Source organism: Talpa occidentalis, unplaced genomic scaffold, assembly GCF_014898055.3.
Source record: "Talpa occidentalis isolate TD23 unplaced genomic scaffold, MPIMG_talOcc4v2.1 talOcc4.15, whole genome shotgun sequence".
Taxonomy (NCBI): Eukaryota; Metazoa; Chordata; class Mammalia; order Eulipotyphla; family Talpidae; genus Talpa; species Talpa occidentalis.
Window position 1 is genome coordinate 12,826,017 of NW_023601543.1, and position 19,726 is coordinate 12,845,742.

Here is a 19,726-nt window from a genome sequence, read left to right on the forward strand (position 1 = left end):
GTAAACCTTTGTAATCTGGAAAACTTGGTTAACCAGAATGACTCATTCCCCAACCATGCCACACATCCAGGATTTTACTAGAAAAGCAAACATCCTTAGCATATGCTGCTGTTTCTACTTGAACATCTGACAGCGGTTCTAGATGACAGATGAATGGAACAGTCTTTGAATTGGAAGGAGACTTAAGAGTCATTTAATATACTTATCAATTTGCAGCTAAAGACAGAATTGATAACTAAAACTTAGAAGCAGTGCCCATGTGCCAGTTACTGTTCTAAGTGTTTGTGTCAACTCATTTAATCTTCAGAACAATCCTTTGAGGTGGAAACCATTATGATTCCCATTTTACACATGAGGGACTGACTAAGGCACAGAGAGGCTCCTTGACTTGTCTCTGATCACACAGCTCCTACATGTGCCGCAGAAACCTTGGGCATAATCACTGATCTGTGTCTCTGAAAATCATGCAGCTGGTTCGTGGCAGATCTAAGAAGGGAGCTCAGGTCCTTGTGAACCACAGCTCTGTAGGTGCCCACTCAGATGGATATAAATCAAATAAACACCATTATAAAATCAAATAAACACCGTGACATTATCAGAAGTAGAAAAACAAACTTTTCAATCTCCCTGTCCCTAAGTGAGGGCAAATCCAGGGCTCCTCTCTCACTGGGTTGCCCAGAATCTGGCTCTCCATCATGGCATTGCATTTGAACAGTTGAGTCCTTTGGAGCTGGCAGAGGACATTTTTGCACTTCCATTCAATTCAGTGCTTGTGTCAGATGCCATCCTGCCCAGTGATGTTAATGTGCCTCTTTGTGAGTACTTTAAAGTAAATGGGCTTCATTATGGGGAGGAGGGGGGACTGAGGTGCTGAACAGGAGAGGTATGACAAACAAAGCCAGAGAGTAAATGTTAAGCACGTTGAGTAAACCTGCTGTCAGAATTTCCAGAGGAGATTTGATTGGTTAGAAAAATTCATCTTTGCTTCATCATTTCAAAGCAATTTCATGCTTCAGTTCTCCATACTTCTGTCTTCTGCACACTTGTGAGGGCCCCACCTGGGCCTTAGCACCAGTCCGAAGTCTTGTGTGATGTAGTCTCCATGCAAAGGCTCTCTGGGAGTTATGTAGAAAACTGCATGGTAACATTTGATTTTGCTAGAACATTTAATCATCTTCTGCCTGGGTTAAGTTGAAAAGGCTCCCATCCAGCTTAAAATTGAAAAGTGTAACAGAATGAAGTTTATATAAATATTGAAAGACACAGAACTAACGAATATATTAGTAGAGACCTTCACAACAGCCTGTAATCTGGAGTCACTCAGGGGCCCACAGTTGTGGGCATCATTGTTCACCTTTCTGAGCTGAGGCAGGGGGGAGGTGGAGTGGCATGGAAAAGGAGATACGAGAGCGCCTTCCCAAGGGGGTGTCTGACACCTGGTGGGTAGCTGAATTTGTTACATAAAGATTTTAAACACCATCTGGTCATTTCTGTAGGACCTCATTTGGCAGTATAGGGGATTGTTTCTTTTTTCCCCAGTTTTACTGAGATAAAATTGACATGTCACATTGTAAGTTTTAAAGTTGTAAAATGTGAAGATTTGATGCACGTCTATACTGTGACATGATTAACACTGTTGCCCCGCATATTTCTGACTTGTGTGCACATGCGTGCATTGGGGACTGGGTGGGGGTGGGAGCATTTCAGTTGTACTCTCCTAGCAGCTTTTGAGTATATAATGTAGTATTGTGCTGTCAGTGAGTGCCCCAAAATTTGTTCTTCCTTCATAACTGGAAGTTTCTAAGTTTCTCCCTTGTACCAACATCTCACTTCAACTCCAACCTCTCCCAACCACCACTCTACTCTCTCCTATGAGTTCAGTTCTTTTGGGGTGCACATGTGGGAGCAGACAGTATTTGGCTTTCTCTGTCTGACATCTTCACTCAGCCTAATCCCCTCAAGGTCCTTCTATTGTCACAACGGCTAGATTGTGTGGGGTCCCCAGTGACAGTCTGCCTCAATCCTTATTTACTTCCCAAGGTACATTCCCTTGCATGCTAGTTTCACAGGCTCCTCTGTGAAAAATGGGACTGTGGTCAAGTAACTTTGAGAAAACCTATTTACCACATGTGTCACCTCTTGGAGGTTAAGTGTTCCAAGAAGGCCGTCCGTTGAAACTATGCTTAACTTGATATATTTCAGCCTTTCAAATGAATTTCATTGCAGAGTCACTCCCTCCTCTCTGCACGCACTGCTCAGCAGAGGGCCTACCAAGAGTCTTCTACAGAATACGTGTGACACCACTGGGTGATGCTGTGCCCTTGGCGTGGTTTACAAGGCTCTTTGTCATCTAACCTTGCTCGCCTGTCCAGCCACCTCTGTCATTAAACTCCCAATACGCACCATTCTTAAGGATGTTCTTCTTCCTCACTCGTGTTTTTGTGCCTTTTCTTTGCCCAAAAAGCCATCCTCCCTGTCCCCAGCCCCTGTCAAGTCATCATTGAAGACGCAGCTCTGTTGTCTTCTTATCTATGAAGCATTGTGATTTCCTCCAAGGAAGAGGTAGCAGCCCTTCTTTTCTAGTTCTGATATTTGTACATATCTTGAATATTACATTAAGCACATATGAAATTATTGTTGTTCTGTAGCCTATAACCTTTCAAACCAATTCAGTTATTTTCTATAACTTTTCCTTTTAACACCATCCCTGTCTACTGAAGGGAGAGCCAACAGGAAAACAATCCGATCCTTTGTGGCAAAATGGCATATGAGAAACCTCTGGGTATGTTCTAGAGCATGTCTAAATCCAGAGTACTTGGTAATGGATTCAGCTCCATAGTCTGAGCCCCTCTGTGCTGCCTCTCCTAGATGGTGCGAGAGCACTGGACTATAGATACAAGAATGATAACACTTTGTGCTTGCTCCTCATAGAACAGCTCCTCGCCCAACTCCAGCTGGTTAGCTCAGATCTTTCTCCTGTCATCTTGACGCTGGAGGCCTTGGAGTAGTAACTGCTCCCATGAAGCCTCTTCTTCAGCAAGGAAAGAAAAATATTCATCCTTCAGGGCTTTGCTAAGGGTTTGTGTGCATTATCTCATTTCACCCTCACAACGTCCCCTGTAGATAAATCCTCCATCATGTTATAGGTGAGGACACAGGGATCCGGCAAAGTGAAATGACCTAGATAATTTTGGCCCTACAGGACCAGGCTCTAACCCTGCCTGTGGCGCTTCCTTGCTGTGTTACCTTGGGCAAATCAGTTAGTCTAGATGAGCCTCAATGGCCTCACTTGAAAATAGGAATATTACTACTGCCTACTCTGTGGAATGATGCCTGGCGCTTGGTAAGTATTCTGTAAATGCTAGCTATTATGGGCTGAGATGGGAGACATTGTTTTCAGCCAAGGTGAAGGGAAACCAAAGGGCAGTTTTGTATTAAAGGAGAGTTTGTGTCCAGAAATCGTTTGGGTTATGAAAAGGTCACACTTCTTAGGGAGTCAAAAGAGGTGCCCTTCTCTAAATGAATGATGGTCACACTTGTCAGGGAAGTTCCATCTTAAGGGCAGTGGGCGAGATGGCAGCCCGGCACAAGAGCTCTTGATGGAAAAAGACTGGCCCTGTGGTGGCCGAAAAAGGTCAGATAAACGAAACTTCAGTGCATGTGGTCCAATCCTTTCCTGGAAGGGAAGCTATATCTACTCCTATAAGGATGGGTGTGGGGGTTGCAAGTGAACGTGGGTGACTGGTGCAGAGTAGAACATAGAACAGTGGACTCTGGAATCAGACTGGCTGAGCTGGAATAGCCACTCTACCACTTGCTTGCTGTGTGACGTTGGGCTCCTCACTGCCTCTCTGAACCTCATTGTCCTCCTGTGTAAACTGGAGATAGTTAGAACACCTGCCTCATCGGGTTATTGGGAGGAATAAGAATGTACCCACATTAAAGGATTTAGCACAGCTCAGGCACATAGTGAAGGCTCAAGAAATCCCAGGCTTTCTCATTGTGTGAGCTGGGTGTGGCAGAGGGGCCGGGAAGGGACAGGTGTGGCACCTCAGAGGGCTTGCTAGAACAACCCCAAATGAACATTCCCTAAACGGACTTCTGCAAATACTGCTTTCGCCTCCATTAATTAAAAGAAGCTTTGCATTGTTTTCTTCCAAGTTTATTGTGTGGCTCAGTTCTTAAAGAGCTTTTTAGAAGACTGTAGAGATTTTGATCCAGTGATAAACTACCCTGTAAGAAAGCAGCGTCTGGCCGTTCCACTGTACTCTTTCAGGCATTTTCCTTGAAATGATTACAATATTTGTGATTGTGATATTTGTACCTAGTGAAAATTATGTGTTTTCACTAATTCTTAGATTCGATGGAGTTTAACTGGTAAGATGCAGCCTGAACATTTCATCTATCTCAGAGCATCTTCATTTACACGATGGCGTTGGTGGCTTTGGAGAAAGGATGCGAACTGTCATTGATGAGGGATGAAGCTGGTTTTAAGGGATAGAGTTTCTTGTTTTTGGAATGGATCGAACTGCTGTGTAATCACAGCAACTGCCCGGCTACACGAGGTACTTATCACAGCTCAAAGCTCCCTTGGGTTTTTCCTTCTGATTTGATCCAGTCCTGCTTTCCCTGCTGGCCCTTTTGGGCTCCTTTACTTCACCCTATGCTGCTGGGTTAGGTGGCACTGCCTAATTCAACACCAATTCTCTCTCCTTTTACAGATAGTATCTTATCATTGTTTTTACAAAAGTCTAAAAAATATTTTGTGGCACCTTTTGAAAAAAGTAGTGCTGATGATCAGTAAATGTTCTTATAGCTTTTCTGAAAGTGTGAAATGTTCTGAGAACTAGCTGCCAAGTGTCAAGAAGGCCCTAGAGAAACAGGCTGCCTCCAACTTCCTTAAGACAACTTTTGGGAAAGATCTACAGTTTTAAAGTCAGCTTTGCACACTGCTCCCCAAGTCCTTCCAATTTGGTAGAACATGAACACATTCATCGCTCAATCCAGTTGTGATACTGATTTTTTATAGTTACTGCATTAGATTTGAGTTGAATTTATAATTCAGCAGTTATATTTTGCATGTTAAATACGCATAGGATTGTATCCAGAGACCATCGTTTGTTTAAAGAACTTAGAGAACAGTGTTCCATGTGACTTTCTTATAGAAGCTTTCCTTTGATACGGTGAGATTGCTGTTATGCTACGCGTATAGTCGTATCAGTGATGGACTGGATGCCTAACCTCTGGTTAAGGTCGCAGCGTTGCTTCCATGACAAATGCATGCTAGGACAGTGACACTGCTTCTGGCAGACATGTTTCCAGCACAGATTAAATACGTGGTACCAACACATGAGAACTGAGCCTTGGCCAGTGTCGGCTACACAAGTGGAGTTCCTTCGGTGTCTGTTGAATTGTCTGTGTTTCGCTCAGAATAAACAAGAGGTTTTATCCATTCACAACTGGTGGGAAAGGAAAGATTGAGAATACTGTCCTCTAATTCCATCCTAATTGAGCATTTTAGACAAGCCCCCTAACAACTTGGTGTCTGCATTTCCTTACCAAGAGCCATCTGTCTTGTAAAGGGCTTAAGAAAGGACACCGAGCATTAGTCTAAAGTGACAGTCTTTAAAAGTGATATTTAAACTCCATTAGATAAAAGTTGGATGAAACTAAACCCATCATTGTAGATTAAATTTTCTTCTCTTTTCTCAGCCAGATAGATGGTGATATGTAATCAGCGTGCTTTTGTCAAGGAATGCATCATAGACACCCGGCACTGCTAAACAGCATTCCTGCTCAGAGTTCCCAGTCCAGCCAACAGACACTCACCTGTGACGTGCAGACCAGGCATTCTCAGCCTCAGTACTCTGGACATTCTCGTTGTGCGAGGTTCACTTTGTTGGATGTATAGCAGTTTCCCTCAACCCATGACATGCCCATGGCCACCCTCCCCCACTGGCAACAATTGGACAGGATGTTGCCATGTTTCTGTCCCTTCCCCCCCACACACAAAATTGCCCCCCCCTTTGAAAATCACGGGTGTCGAATGATCTGTCATGCAAATTATTATGTGACTATCAAATGAGGAAATAAAAGGGAGGGGGGAACCCATTGCAGTAAATGGGTTGGAGTGATCAGAGGTTGAAACTAGACCTTTAGGAAATACTGGGTGGGGTTTTGATAAACAGAGAGATCATTTTGGGTAGAATCAGTGGCGCAGACCCAGAGCTGCAGCACATTCTGTAAGTTTGTGTCTGTCTTGAGTGCAGGAGAAGGCAGATAGTGACCTAGACTGGTTGCTGTGAATGCCAGGGTAATGGGGGGGACCCACTGGGTATCTGAGCAGAAGAGTGGCAAGTTGCAAGGGGTGTTTTGGTTGTGACTCTTGGATTGTAGTTTGTAGCATGGGCTGGAAGGAGGGTGACAGGAGCAGGGCTGTAACCCCTCTCCTCATCCCCGCTATTACAGAGAGGATAAAATCAAGTTGAAACAGCACAGATTCCATGCGCAGCGATGGCGCCTCTTGGCTGTGTGTGCCCCCGATGTCATATGGCTCATATCGTCAGGCGAGCCATGCAGATTTGTCTTTCTTTCTCTTTTTTGCCTGAGTTTCGAGATCAGAAGATATAGATGCTGCAGATTTGTCTTCCAAAGTAATTGTCTTGTTCCTCGCATTAATATACTTCATTAGGTCTTTCAGATTAACTCCTGGGGCTAAAATCCATATTCTTCAGACAGTTGTCTTTTCAGCAATATGTCTTCCCAGAGTTCTCTCTTCAGCTCCCTTGTACCTCTCGTCTTTCAAAAATTTCTCAATCAATTCTGCCTACACTATCGCTCCTCTTATAATAGGGTCACACATTATTTTGATTAACTATCCATTCCCTGATCATATCATTGTAAAACACACCATGAAGAAAACTTTTCTTTCGCAGTTTGTTTTTGTCAAAATGTATAATAGTCACGTTGATGAGATTAACAACTTTAAAGCGTAGAGTGTGTTCATACCATGGCATTTTCATAAATTAACGTCCTGTGTACTTTGACACAATGTTAGTCTAGCAGACCGCCTCTATGTAACCAGCAACTAACTATGAGTATATGAAAGTTCACGGCAGTAACAAAATCCCGGGGTTTTTCATTTTAAGACCAAAAACAAATGAAAACCTGTTAGCCCCATATTGTGGCTGATTACATTGAAGCACGTTAGCTGAGAGGAGAATTCACTGAATTTATTAGCCCAGAGACGATTAAAAAAATGACTCCTATCACAACTAACCTGCAAGTTACTCAAATGGAAAAGGTAAAATAAAGAATGGCACAAAAACAGTCAGAAGCTCCATGCCTGTTGTGGCATCCATCTGAGCCCAATCAGCTCACCATTCATTCATTCATTCATTCATTCATTTGAGGTATCATAAGCTTACAACACTGTATAGATTCCAAGATTGTGTTTTCTCACGGTCACCAGTAATATTCAGTCACCTCAACTATCCAGTCACCACATAAATAATGGAACGTCAGTGAAGGTCTGGGTTTTTCAAGCTCACTTTACCTACAACACAACCATGTTTTCCTTTATTGTGTCCCATAAGGAAATTGTTTTAGTGATCACACCTAGGAAGGAAATTCCCGGTGTGCCCTTTCATTTAGCTGAGGTGAAATATGTTGCAAATCAGTGCCGGTCCTGTGCCTGTTGTGTGCCTGCTGCACTAGGGAAGTGGAGCGAGAGTGGTAAGCCACACCACCCGTGCCCTCGAGGAGCTCCCTGTTGAGTGGGGAAGTTGGGTATTTCTGCATGGCCCAGACCAAGGCCAGTAAAGGCTGGAATGCTGTGGCAAGTGTCATGGGAAATGTCAGCATCTGTTGGGGCTTGAAAAGTACGTAAAGAGAAAGGTAGGAGCATTTTGAGTGACATGAGAAGGTATGAGTATGGTGTCTGTGGAGAATGGCTTTGCTCAGCAAGAGCAAAGAAGTGGCGCCTTTAGAGGAAGAGCAGAAGCCGAGGTTGATGGACAGAATGGATGTTCCTGGTTCTGAGAGGAAGGCCTTGAAAAATGACTCGGTGTTGTCAGCAGTGGTAACCACTGTAATCCCTGGAGCAGAGATGGCCTATGAAGAAAAAAGCTACTTTGAGGGGAATACTCCATTTAAGAAGGAGAAGTTCTAGAGAGGTCTTTAACCCAAGTTTATTTTTTTCACATATTGGATTAAAGTAACATTGGTTTACAACACTAGGTAGGTTTCAGGTGTATGGTATTATAATTCAGCATCCATGTATACTGCATCATAGGTGGCCCTAAAGGACTGGTTTCCACACACCACCATGCAGTTGCCTCCCATTACCCATTTTCCCCACCCCACCGCCAAGTTTAAGTAAGATGAGCTGTGGTGTGACCTGTAGCTATGACTCATGCTTTAGTTCATTGAAGGTTCATTAAACCAACCTCACAGTCATTGGTTCATCATACCAACCTCATAGTCATTTGTCCATGCTTTCATGCCTTGTTCCATAGCTTTCCCCAAGTAGATAATGTATCTGTACGAGGAGCTGGAATTTACATTCATAGCAGTGTTAAGCCTTTGTCTGTAGGAGCTATTTTTCTAGCAGCAGGATGATTTGCACTCATTACTAAAATAAATGTATAGGGTAGAGAACAAAAAAAGAACAAATTGTACTGTTTTATAAATGAATACGGAGTCTGGAAACTTCTCCGAACCTCCAAAACCTTCTCCTTGGGAATTCCTCCAATCCTAAAGTTACACCCATCTGTCAGGACATGTAAACCAGAGTCATTAGATTGTCCCCTTTGTGAGCGCACTGACTTGGTTATGTTCATTTCTGTATGCCCAGCACCAAGAATTGTGTCTGAGACACACTAAACCCTTACCATTTCCTCCTTGGCATAATGTGCCTTTGAATTAATGAATTTTCACCTATTGACATGGATATTATTTGAATAGTCATCTTCATTTTCGGCTTGTCCATTCATATTGAGTTTTAAAAATAACAGCCTTACGGAGATGGAATTCATGTGACATATAGTTCATCATTGTAAAATCTACAATTGAATGCTTTTTAGTACATTCAGAGTTGTGTCACAATCACTGCTAGTTCTAGGACATTTTGAACACTCCCAAACGAAACCCTATGCCCACCAGGAGGCCCTCCACATTTCTTCCTCCCTTAGCTCTGCAGTCCCTAATCTGTCTCTCTATGGATTTGCCCATATTCAGTATTTCACTGAACCAGAATTGTATCATACGTGGTCTTTTGTATCTGGCTTTTTTCAGGGAGCTAAGTGTTTTCAAGATTCATCTATGTTGCAGCAGTATTAGTTGTTCATTTCTTTTTATGGTTGAATAATATCCCATTGTATGGACACACCCCACTTTGTTTATCCATTTATGCCCTGATGAACATTTGATTGGTTTCCACTTCTTTGGCCATTATGAATAGTGCTGCTGTGATTGGTTGTGCACAGATTTTTGGGTAGATCTGTGTCTTCACTTCTCTTAAGTATATGCCTAGGAGTGGAATTGCTGGGTCAGATGGTGATTTTGTGTTGAACTTTTTGAGGAATTATCACACTGTTTTCCAAAGTGCTTGTGCCATTTTCATTCCCACTAGTAATGCTGAAGGGTTCCAATTTCTCTACGTTTTCACCAATTCTTATTATTGCCTGTCTTTTGATTATAGCCATCCTATTGAGTTAATGTTAACTTTTAAATTATAAATGTATGGCATTAATATACTTGTGGAATACAAATGTGAAAGACTTAAATTGTTAATACTTTGCATCAGAAATGCCCCTGTCAGTGTAATATTTTCCTTCTTGCATCTTTAATTTCAAGTAGTGGTGTTTATTTTCTCATCATGCAAATGAAAAAGAGAAATCTGTTATGCTAGATTTTTGGACTTTTCTGATTCAGTGTAATGGTCATAAGAAAACACATACTGGGCCTTGAGAGTGCATGGAAAATTCTAGAAATACGACATTTGACAATGTCTGCAGAAACTGCTGCTGTGCCAGTATGCTACATTTGAAACCACATCTTGTGTGCTCAACTTTTACACAGATCTTGAGAAAATGAAATTGAATTTTATGCCTCTTTAATTTGATTTGAGACCATGACCATGCCATTTCTTTATAATAATTACAAGAATGTATCCAATATATGACTTTCATCTTATAGCAATTACAAGCATTTACCATTTATAAAGCACATAGTTTAGGACACCATAAGTCACATTTCATGCTAATCGTTTCTCTGAAAATAAAGGGTTCTGTTGTACAAATCCAAGAACGATGATGGGGGAAAGAAAATCAATTGATACATTGCATCAAAGAGGAGATCAAAATGAAGTTGTCAAATATATGCCAAAGGCTCTCATAAATTATAAATGGTGAGCTCACCCCAAACTTTATTTTTAGGCGAATAAAAGATCTTGAAGTCTCATTGTAAAAGCTACTTCAAATATGATTTGGTGACAAAATTTTTCCCCAAGGCTTTACTCGTTTCACACGCCAAGGTCTTCCAGGGAAAGCAGGGCTCTATGGGGCCCAAGCCCAAGTTGGTACTTAGGATCTGATCCTTCATTGAAGGACAAGAAGCCCATTTTTTTGTGACTGCTTCCCTTTTCATTCTTTGAATATTAACTGAAGAATTAAAAGTTGTCTTCCTTTCGAAAGTTATATGCAGAACAAAGAAAAGGGATTTTAACAGCTGCATCTTATCATTCTATGGGAAAAACTTCTCATCTGAAAGATACCCCCAGGTCATCTAGATGGTTCTTAGATTTCTCACTCCTTTCATGCTAACAGGTTTGACTTTCCCCCCTCCTTTCTAAGTAATTTCTGCCCCCTCCACCAGATATTGAAAGTAATAGAATAGAAAATAAATATAAAAGCTCAGAAAATAAATGTAAAAACCCATTTGTTCATTTTTTATTTCATTCAACTCATGTTTAGTGATCACCTACTCTACACCATCCACTGTGTGAGGATATATGCACGTGGCCCTGATTTTCTTTATAAGAATTATGTTTATTTTTGTTGATATAATACCTGTATCTCCTAGACTTTGTACTCCCAGACTATTTTATTTACTAAATATCAATCACACGGTGAACATTTGCCAGTCATGAAACATTCTTTGAAAATAATATTTTAATGTCCGCATAGTATTTCTGCCATAATTTACTATTTCCCTGGTGTTGGTCATGTAAGTTATTTTTATATTTTTTGCTATTATGGAATTAGCACAGTTTTGAATATCGTGTCCAAAGGTATATACATTTTCTTGATTTCTGTTATATTAGTCAAACTGCTCTCAGGAAAGCCATTAAGTGCCCACCAGCAGGGTATGAGTGTTTCTCAAATGCAGTTAAAAGGAATTAGAAAATGGCAGCCTCAAGGAAGTGACTTACTAGTTACTTTAGGAGACTTGAACAGCACTTGGGCGGGCTTTCAGTTTGTTAGCATTGTGATTTCAGTCCTAGAATAAGCATCGGCACAGCTGTTTATTTACATAGATTTCTGAATTATCTTTACAAGGCTAACAGTGAGCTGGAGAAGTGGTGTTGACATAACTCAGAGGGGCAATCTGAATCTATACCGATTCTCTATGTCAGTGCCAGAGTTAGGTTCAGTGAATGCTATCTAGATAAACTAAACACAGTTCTTGCCCACATAGAGGTTAAAATCCAGTAGCAGGGATAAGTGTGGAACATTGGAACCTGAACAACCTGGGTTCAAGTTCTGATTCTGCTTCTTCTATTAACAGTGGTGGTGCAAAGTTACATAATGTTTCTGCTCCTCAGTTTCCTCATCTGCAAAACAGGGTTAATAGAGTTGTTGTAAAAAGGAAAACAGGGCCCTCCCTGATGGCTCAAGGGGTTAAGTCTCAGCAACATGAAGCTATCAGCAGCCACCGCAACCTGAGTTCGATCACTGGCCAGGGCGCTGACGCACATGGCACAGCAGACCTCTCCTGCCTCGCCTGCTGCTCCCCTCAGCAGTGTATTTCAGTTAGTCTGCCTGTTCTGCTCCCCACTCTGTCTCTGGTGAATCCTCTCACCCCCAGAACTCTGGCTTACAGCCCAGTTCTTTTATGCATAAATAAATAAAAAATAAATCTTTAAAAAAAGGAAAAGAGATGTGTGTGTTAAGTGCCTACAAGAGTGCCTGGCACATGGCACAGTAGTGTTCAGGAAATGACAGCTACAATTGTTTTGGTAATGGGTTGTCCTATCTTCCAAGGATTTCGTGAGGATTAAATGAAATAATAACTGCAAAACAGAATTACACCAGCACTCAGTGAAGATATGATAATGATGACATGGACAACCCTTTCCGAGAACAAGAATATCTATCAGAAGTGAGTTGAACCGTTCATAAAAGAGCAACAGAGGGGAGGCTCACCTTGTCACAGGGGAGTGAGTCTTGGGGCACAGGTTGCTGAAGACAGTGTTGGCTGCCCAATTCCCATGACACCAAAACAGGAAGATCATCGTTTCTCAGCCTCTGGGCTAAGGTCAAATGTGCTGTTTGTTCTTATCAGGTTAATATCTGATATATCCTCTGTCTGAGGACAATACATTAAATGCACTTTTGGAGCAGGGGATGTGGAATAGAATCTTGCTCCATATACTCCACCATCAACCTGGTATTGCAGTATCTCATGACTGATGCACCCCCCGGGGGAACGACAACATTGAAACAACCCCCCAAAGGAAGATCCGCTGCTGATAGCCACTGCAGGTCTGAACAGCCAGCTTGTTGGTCGCCTCTGCTCTTTGCAGCCCTCTCGTCAGGGCAGGTGGGGTGCCTTTTCTCTCCTTGGAATTGTGAGGGTGTGCTTATCACTGGCCTGGAATTGTCTGCCAAGCCCCAAACATTTTAGGAGTGGTGGGGTTTGTCTCTTGTGCCATCATTAAAGAATGACTATTGTAGTTTGAAATTAGACAGGGCATTCAAGAGCTCTAAGTGTCTGGTAAAAGAAGTCAGCGGATGGGAAATCTGCAGTGGATGTCTCCGAAACGCAATTGATGAACACACATTACCCTTAGTCGCTTTCCTGTTTAAAGAGTGAAAGCTGCTCTATTTCTGTGATGTGTGCTGACTTCTCTCCTCCTGAAACCCAAGCATTCAGTGCCCCTGGGTTTCAAAAGAATGAGGACAAATGAACCGTTCTTCCGAAGTACTAATGCTGCAGGTCCTAGTGAAATAAAACCTTTGCTGAATGGAAAATATTGTCTTCCCGCTTTCAAAAGTTACTTGTTTACCTGTTGCTCATAAAACGCAGAGTAATTTGTGATTGGGAAAGGTATTCTTTGTCTGATGGGTTTCATTTCAGCATAGACTTCCCTGAAGATTGCAAAGCTATTCTATTGCCAGACATTTATAGCGCTCACCCTGAGGAGGAATTCTTGTCTGGTAATACCTTCCTGCCTGTCAATTTCACCTCACCGCTTCAACCTTTGGAACTGATTTAATCAATGGATCAGCACATTCTTCAAAGGGGAAATGCTATTACAGAAAAGCTTTCACAAGGGTTGATGATTCATGCAGACACTATTCAGGACTTTTAATCATATCACATAAAAGAAGCAAATTTGAATGTTGCTTATGCCTAGAGTTTTGATGAAAAGTAAAATATTAAAGAGCGCTTAGGAGATGTCCGTGGCTTGGATTTATGTGTACAGACATTTCTTCTGAGAAAGGAATGTTCTAGAATAAAGATCCACAAAAGCCAAAAATCACACCAGTGGACCAGCCTAATACAAGGGACAGAAATGAGAGATTAGACATGACAGGGAAGCGAAACGTTGCGTCTTGTTCTGGATGGTCGGTAATACCCTGTGGAAGAAGTCCCAGCTTCAGTGACAGTCCGAGGTGTACAGTGCTCAGTTGTGAATGTCTGATCCTCATTTGCTTCATCTGTCAAATGGGATTAGTGATACCTAACCCCTAAGACGTTTGTGGACATTAGAGTAGTAAGGATTTTTTCTCTTTTTATTTTCCTCATAGGACTTACCAATATATGTTCTTTACCTTTTAGAAAATTACTCAGGTCCTCACACTGGAAGCAGAGTGCCCTGGGTTCTGAGGGTGTACCCAGTGGAGCCCAACCAAGGCATGGGGCCTTTTGCAAAAAGAGAAAGGTGCTCCAATACCACGAGAGCTTGGCTGGGTCTGTGCATTGAAGTGGAAACCCCACCAACGCTTCGTGGTTAGCCAACAATTTTTTGAATCCCCTTCTGCTTACTTAACTGCATATTAATCTTGGGCTACTTGCTTAACTTCTCCACTTCAGCTTCATCATTTCAAAAATGAGAATGAAAAGGAGAACAGGGAGGCTTTAATGAGATTTAGGAGGCAAAGCGTAGAGCACCCTATTTGACACGGAGGCACTTGAAAGGGCAGTTGGGAGTAGCTGCTACAACAGCAACAGTACAATTGCTTGTTGAGGGTACAAGTTCTCAGCTATCCTTTTTCTTTAAAGATTTATTTATTTATGTATGCAAGAGCTGGGGTACAGGCCAGGTGTGGGGGGTGAGAGGATTCACCAGAGACAGAGTGGGGAACAGAATAGGCATTGACCGAAGTACACTGCTGAGGGGAGCAGCGGGCAAACCAGGTGTGCTGCGCCATGTGGGTAGCTACCTGGCCGGCCGGTGATTGAACTCATGTGGCGATAGGACTCGTGCTGCAGAGGCTGTGGACAGCTTCATAGGCTGCATCTTAACCCCTTGTGCCACCAGGGAGGCCATTGTCAGCTATTTTGAAGGCTGCTGCAGCCACTTGCTCCACTGGGTTCTCTGAGGGATGCTGCGTTCCTAGTCCCTGGCCTTTTCTGCCTGCCTAGAACCTGCTGATCTCGCACTGACCAAGCTTTTTTACCAAGCCTTTGTAGCCAGGCCATTGAGGCCAGTCAGATTTGAGTTCTAGTCACGGCTCTGTCATTTTTCAGCTATGTGACACTGGGCAACTGAAGTTACTTAACTTCTCAGAGCCTCATTGTTCTCAGTTATAAATGTTAGTAAAACAATTATTTACTGCATTATGTTATTGAGAGAACGAAATAGGACAATCTATGTGAAAGAGTTTCACATAGTTTCACATAGTTCTTCTGAGCGATAGATGTAGAACTTCATTACATGCAGCATTTGGAATTGAGTGCATTTCATGGCATTAAATTATGTGAGTATTGGTGACATGCACACGCCAACCACGTCACCACAGAGGTTCGCTGGCTAAAGAAATGCTCCTTTTAGAGTGAATATGGGTGATGCAGTTTCTTGTAACCGTGACAGACTATGTATTCACGATAGAAAGGACTAGATCCTTGTGACTCAAAGTGTGTCCATTGACCAGCCACATAGGCATCATGTGAGACCTAGTGAGAATTGCAGAGTCCGAGGTCCCACCCCTGTCCTGGTGACTCGGCTGAGATTCCTGGGTGATGGCTTGTAATCCTATAGGTGACTGTAATGTTGTTGACCTGCACATTCTTCATGTCAGTGTGATTTGATTGTTAGAGTGTCCTAGTTTCCTCAGGATGCATGTAATGTGCACTGTCATTTTTCAGGAGAGCAGGGAGCCCTAGAGAAGCTGAGTGTTGTGCTTTGGATCGAATGGCCTGCTTAGTGACAGGGCCTCAGATGCCCAAACCCCCGAATCTACCTTCTGACATTGTTGCCCTAATCTGCTTTCTTTTCTGGCATCTGCCATCCATTTATAGCTCTTTTCCCCTTCAAGTCCAAAACAGCCAGCTTTTAGTGTTACCTTTCTTAGATGTGATAGCAACCGTATCAGGGAAAAATCTAAATGACTGAGTGAATGATGAAAAAGTTTATTTACCAATAGTATTGACTGCTGTTCATGTGTCCTGTATGAATATTCCAGCTTCCCCGGCGCAAATGGTTCCTCCTAAATCTTCCTCCAGATGGTGCCACCTTATGCAGTGGTTTAAAAACCTTTAGTTGTATTAGTTTCATTAATGGGGGAGGAAGGGAGAGGAGTGTCTAGTTTAAAATACAGATTCCTGGGTTCCACATACATGGATTGTGATTCCTGGGTCTGGGAAGCTGCTCGGGATCTGTGCTTTCAACAAGCTCCCAAGTGATTCTAAGGTACGCAAACCACACTTGTAGAAAATTGCTTGGCTTTGGAGTTATACTGCCTGGGTTCGTATTCAGACTGTGCCGAAGCTGGAAGTCTTTGGACATTAGTTTCCTGGGCTTGGGACAGGGAATAACAGTACTTGCCAGTCAACACGAGGTTGTTGTGATGATGATATGAGATAAAGTCAAACCCTCTGCACAGTGTTGAACCCACAGTGAGCACTCAAGAAATGTTACCAATTATTATATTTTTAAAGATTTATTTATTTATGCATACAAGAACTGGGATACTGGGCAGAGGTGTGGGGGTGGTGGTGAAAGGATTCACCAGAGACAGAGTAGGGAGCAGAACAGGCAGATCTACTGAAATACACCACTGAGGGGAGCAGCGGGCAAGACAGGAGAGGTCTGCTGTGCCATGTGGGTCACCTCCCTGGCTGGGGATCGAACTCATGCCACAGTGGCTGGCGATAACTTGATAGCACTGTGTCTTTAACCCCTGCACCACCAGGGAGGCCCCCTGGTATTATTTTTAAATCGAGAGTGTGGTCTTCTGCTTACTAAATGACCGGTATTTAAGGATGATTGTCCCCGTGTTCACAATCATGTATTTTCAAATAAGTCAGTTCACCCTTTAAAGCTTAACAATAACACTCTTTTCCTTGGGCAAGTCTGATCTTCCTCCCCACTGGAATAATTCTTCCTTTTATAGCTCTCCCACTTGTGCCTCCCATAGAAGGTATTTTGTTCTGCACCATATTTTGCATCTCTCTCTCCCCAGCATGCAAGCTCCTTTAGGACAGGGGTGCTGTTGTGGCCGTCCTGCAGCCCCACTCTTACTCAATGCCCGCAGCCACAGAGATGAGCACTGTGTGATACTCAAGGACACATCTGCTGTGCTGACCCCAAGTGCTTGAAGTGAGAGAAGCTTCAACTGACATAGACCAGACCTGTTTACTCTTCACGTCTCAGCAAGTGGGAGGGGACAGAATAAAATTAGATGCTGGGTCCTCTCTGGCTTGTTTCTTCTGCACGGGGATTAAGAGGAAATAGCCACAAGAAGTGGAATTACGAGGAACGCCATGAAGCTACCCCATGGCTATTGTTGTTTTTTAAAACCATAAACAGATGGAGGTCATTTTCTGAAATTGTAACTTAGGTTCTTAGAGGAAGAAGAAACCCATCCCTGCGAATGGGTGCTCAGGGGGCAGGGGAGAACTCAACTTTGTCTTGGTGGGGGGGGGGGTGGGAATTTCTGCTTGAGTGTTCAACAGACAAATAAGAGAGGGCGTTTTCCTTCAGGATGTGAAAGAGGAGACTGGTTGATTTTCTACCTTTCAATGGGCTGCTTGAGCGTTTCTAGACAATGTGTACCTCCAGATCCTACACTTCACAGAATGTGAATGGGGGATGCATTGCAAGTGGCACATCATGAATTCTTGGGCTGCCAATGGTGAAGGCATTTTAGTGATCATGCAGAATAAGAAGCACTGTGCACACACCATTGTTCTTTTACTGATTCTCCAAGCATGTCAGTGATGGTTTCTGTGCCTTGAGTTGTGGATTTCCTGCATTATGTCTCATTCCAAATTGACTAGTATTTCTTGGGTTCAAACTCCAGCTCTGCCACTCACTGACTGTGTGACCTTGGGCATGTCCCTTGCCGTTTATGGCCTCAGTGCCTCTTATAAAAGAAGCAAACTAGATTGGAAGAACTTTAGATCTTTTTTTTAGCTCTGATTCTATTTGGGGAGAAATCTCCCCAAATAGATCTGTACTATTGCTTTATTGGGGAAATCCATTCTTTCCTAATTTTGAAAGGCTGGCATTATAGCGAGTCAGGTAAGCATGCAAGAAGAATGGTCCAATAGAGTCTATAAGGAGGAAGGGAGCAGGGATATATTCTGAAGCATGTTTCTTCTATTAAGTCTATTTTGGTATTCTACACGATATTTGTTCTAAACGACACGGCTCACCTTCTACACCAACATGCTAATTAAGACTTGTTCCAAGCAAACACATTCCTCTGATTGAAATCCAAACATATTGATTGCTTAATCTCCATCTGGAGAGATTCCTTTCTATTTGCTGATGGATGACAATTCTCCCCACCACTTCATCTGGCAACTGGACAGGGGGGTGACACAGGCAGCTCCAAGTCTTGTGGGCTGAGCCATTAGCTGTGACAGGCAGCCCCAAGTCCTCAGTCACACTGTCATGGCCCTAGCATGGCCCGAGTGAGCAAGATTCTATGTGTCACAGATGCAAGAAGATTTCTAAACTAGTGGCTTAGTGGCAAGAACCTTTAAACATGGCGGGCCATGGAAAAGCTTTGTGTAGGCTGAGACCTGGAGAGATTTGACGGCAGAGCATAGCTCCTTGCAGAGAGGATATCTGGGGTCTGAACTGTGTGCTGCTTTTCCACACCCCAGGGTGATAGCAGGAAAGCCTCAGAAGGATTAAAACCCATGTATTTATGAGCTAAATTTAATGTTTCCTTCTCTCCAGGAATGCCCAGTGAGAATACCACTTACATTTGCACAGAATGCTTGCATTTCACGAAGTACTTCTACAGGCATTAGCTCATTCCAGTCTTAAAAGTTTAATCATGGGAAACAGTTAAGCCTTTGCTTTTTCCATGTTATAAATGAAGAATCACTTATCTTTAATCTCTGACCCTTGGCCCTGCCACCTATGGTTTGAATGCATGATTTCTATGCAGGGTTCCTTATAATCTTTTGAACTGTTCAGTTTATCCAAGGCTGGAGCTAATGTCTGCAGGTCAATGAGTCATATTGGCTTACATTTATTGAACTCCTACTATGGTCTAGGAAGTTTATGTATTTCTCATTTAATCTTCACAACAGCCTAATGAGGACAATATTATTATTATTATCCTTACTTTACAGAGGAGGAAAATGAAGCCCAGAGAGGTTGAGAAACTTGTCCAATCTATGTGACAGTATGTGGCAGACACTCAAATCCAGTCAGTCATGTTCTTAACCGTGATGTCTTGCAGCTGGCGAACAGCCCCCAACCCTTTCCAGAAAGGTTAAGAAGAGAAGAAGAGGAATGTGTTTTTACCTCCTGGGCTGTGTTAGTACCAGGGCCCCAAAGGGAAATGTTTTTTCGGGGCAGCTTCCTGGGAGCTGACATGATGCCAGTGTAGACCACTATGTCCACAGGCCCATTCCTGGGTCCTCCCTGCTCTGGCCCCTCCCTCTGCCCTGGGCAGTCCTTTTTCTTTGGAGCTTCAGCAACAAGCACCTCTCTCCCTTTTAAGGGAGATATTATTGTAGGGCTGGGTTATTATAGAGAAACATTTCAGATTTAGTATTACTTATTCCTCACTTCTGAAAAGGACTTGAGGGAATTACAAATGAAAAAATATCTATTAAATAACTTAGAATTTTACAAAATGATCGGAAGCCTTGTAGAAGGAAGCCAAGGGAGGAGAGGCGAAAGCTGGTTCTGTCAGGAACTTGCAATGGAAGTCTTTTCAGACATTTCAAAAGCGCGCTGAGCCAGGGGACTGCCACTGAGAACACAGAGCTGGTTATTCATGGCCCCTGTCCTCAAGGAGCTCAACATCTAGCA

The 19,726-nt window shown here is 42.8% G+C and overlaps 1 protein-coding gene and 1 non-coding gene across 2 annotated transcripts in view; both read left to right on the top strand.

Moving 5' to 3' along the window:
• The window catches only part of HS6ST2 (heparan sulfate 6-O-sulfotransferase 2), a 259,977-nt gene that overhangs the window by 121,214 nt on the left and 119,037 nt on the right, over positions 1-19,726 (top strand). The gene's annotated exons all lie outside the window — the stretch shown is intronic.
• On the top strand, positions 12,513-12,702 carry LOC119246863 (U2 spliceosomal RNA). The gene has a single exon (XR_005125611.1). It is a non-coding gene; the product is annotated as a U2 spliceosomal RNA (small nuclear RNA).